We start from the raw sequence: 3,408 nt of genomic DNA on the forward strand, positions 1-3,408 counted from the left end.
ACCATTGTTTTTTGAACTTTGTTTATGAAACTATTCATTACAATATTTTCATTAGGAAATAGAGAGATTATATTATTTCGATTTTTCAACTGTTTTGAAACGTTTGATGAAACCGTTGCATCAATATTTTATTTTCCTTATTCCACTCATATGAACATGATTCATCATTATGAACCTTTTCATTATGAAACAGTTTCATGAAACCTTTTCATTAAAGTGGATAATATGCCTAGAGTATTAGATCATGAACATGCTTCATCATTATGAACCTTTTCATTATGAAACAGTTTCATGAAACCTTTTCATTAAAGTGGATAATATGCCTAGAGTATTAATTTGGACATTATGCCTAGAATATTAGATCATGAACATGTTTCATCATTATGAACCTTTTCATTATGAAACAGTTTCATGAACTTTAGGAATGAAGTTCGCCCCATATGAACGTCTCATATGAAACAGTTTCATTATGAAACAATTTTATTATGAAACATTTCATTATGAAACATTTCATTATGAATGTCTCATTCAAATCAAGTTTTTTAATATTATAATATATTAAAAAAATTAATATGTTACCATTCAAGAAATTTCCATTATTAAATTTCCTTATTTAATATTTATTAATAACTACCTTATTTATCATAAAAAATAGAAAATAACCAAAATATCCTTATTGATTAAATTTAATTAAAAAAGAATGGAATTTTCCTATTGATCGAATTTGGTTTACACGGAAACAGCCTCACTCTTTTAGCAAACTTTATGCAACATTGTATTCTACCATCCATATATATTAAATCAATCCTATAGGCAATTACAACCTAGATGCAACTGTATAACTCAAAATAAGTGTAGAAACCTGTGTTGTACAGTGCAGTCAATATTTAATACTATAGTTTATGCTTTCAACTACATCAACCCATACATACATACATACATACCATCCACATCATTCAGTAATGCTCCTGTCCTGCCCCAAAGCTTCAACACATTAGGCTAACAATATTTTATCTAGTATACAGAAAGCTAGTAGGATATCACTGGAGGAGAAGCTAGTAGAAAACTTTGCAATGAATATTACATAGCCTGCACATACTGCTCACAAAGGGTTCTCGTGAAAATTTCAAACATGTATGCAAAAAGAACGTTCAAATGAATAAGAGAATAAAGCTAAATTGTTGACCATAATGCTTCACAAAATACTAATGAGATGCTAAAAAAATCCAAAAAACTTACCAATTCAGGCACACGGTCAATTTTTTCTTTGACCTTGAGGCTTATGATCTTGAACTTAACCTTGCTCCTTTGGTCCAACTGTTTTTCGTTTTTTTTTCCTGGTTGCTCAACAAACTTAAAAACTGTCATCAATTTATGCCAGTGAGCACATAAATGCAGATAATTCACTTCGAACATCATATGCCACAATCCACATCCAACGTGTAACAGTTATGCAAAAGGGAGATGATTACCTGTCGCAATCCACAGCATCACCCATTTAAAGTTTATTTACTTAATCAACAACTATCATTTCACTTTGTAAAGAATGACCACAATCTTAAGTTCTTAAAGAATATCATTTTACTATCATTATTGTGAAACCTAATTATGTGCAAGTCCCTAATTGATTGTATAATACTCTAAACCCAATACCATTTTAACAAAAATGCGTTTTACTTTTTAAGTGGTAATCCCTCATGTTTACTTTTTACTTGCTTTGAGTCATCAGAAAAACCATTGGAAGGATTCCATATAGTTGTGGAACACGATTTCTTTTATACCAAGACTCAACAATAATGATCCTTCTATAAACTTCTATTTCTACTTCAGAAAAGAGGAGGAACCAAGCTCTCAATTGATTAACAAATGAACAATTAAATAGGAAATGTATCATATAGCCACTGCATATAGAAAGAACCCATTTGGAGAAATAAGAAATATCCAAGATAACACTTACCTTTTTCATTCCCCTGTACCACCAATTAGAAAAGAACCAGGTGATGAACCTACCCGTATATGAAGCAACCTACCTGCATATGTTTTAATTGACTTTCATAACAACATAAAGAACATAATACCTAAAGAATCATCAACAGAATGTAGAAAGAATAGTTGTTAACCACTTACTCCCAGCTAACACATACTAAAAATTGAGTTGTCAACCAATTACTTCCATAAACATTAATACGACATTAAGTTGTTAACCATTTACAACACCATAAACAAAATCACAAGAGAGAAGAGATAATAGTGAACAAACATCGGACCGAAAGAAAGAAAAAAAGAATAAAACAGAAAGAAATCGAGATGCAAAGTACAAATCAAACAATAAAAATCGAACAATAAGAATCACATGGAAAGAAATCGAGATGCTGAGTAAAAATCGATGTTATGCAATCAAACAGGAAGAACCAAAGAAATCAAAGAAATTGATGGGTTGAAACCTAAATCAACTCACCTTTGAAAGCAGAACTCGCAATCGCCTGAATCACAGAATCGCTTGAAACCTCCACAAAATCGCCTGCTTTTATAAGTCGCCTAAATAGTTGCCTTAGAGGTAGAGAGAACCGGAGGTTGGGCGTGCGATAGAGAGCATGCGATAGAGAGAATCGGCATCACTGTATAAAGTGGAGAGCGTGCGATAGAGAGAAACGGAGGTTGGGCAGAGTTGTGTTGGAAAGAGGAGAGCGTGCGATAGTGGTTTAGGGTTTAGAGTCGAGGAGAGCGTGCGAGGAGAGCGTGGGATAGTGGTTTAGGAAGAACCGGTGTGCAAAGAAGTTGTACTTACAGGGTAGTACTCTATGCATAAAGAAGTTGTACATTTTTAAGACTTTAAGACTCATTGCATAAAAAGATAGTACCTTATGCATCAAAACTTGTTTTTAAGACTTTTACCAAATCTCATTTATAAAGTAGTATAGATAACAATTTATTGGAATTAAAAGTGTTTATAAAATAAACTCTATATATGTGTGTGTACACATACACACATACATACATACACACACACACACACATATATATATGTAGACTTGGGATCATGTGAGACCAAGTCTTTTTCGTGAGACCCGTAAGACCAACTTATATCCGTTAGATTTGATAAACAATTTGATCAATGGATATAAGTCGCCCAATGGCAGTTTTGTAATTATCGATGAATCTGGTGGCGTTTATGAAGGTTGAAAGTTCGTATATGTTGAAGTTTGAATTTTCAGTTTTTATCTTCATTCATGAAAACCCCTCCAGGTGCGAACTGCTTCTCCATTGAAGGCTTACCCATAGCGAACTTTGTTCATCGATTGAAGGCTAAATTTCTGTTGGTAAGTAACAAAACTTAGGTTTTCTTTTTTATTACATTGTGTTGTTCTTCTTCTTTGTCTTCTGTTATTTTATAATTTGTCAATTTAG

Source organism: Cynara cardunculus, unplaced genomic scaffold (assembly GCF_001531365.2).
Source record: "Cynara cardunculus var. scolymus isolate 2C unplaced genomic scaffold, CcrdV1 Un_Scaffold_779, whole genome shotgun sequence".
In the NCBI taxonomy this organism is placed as follows: Eukaryota; Viridiplantae; Streptophyta; class Magnoliopsida; order Asterales; family Asteraceae; genus Cynara; species Cynara cardunculus.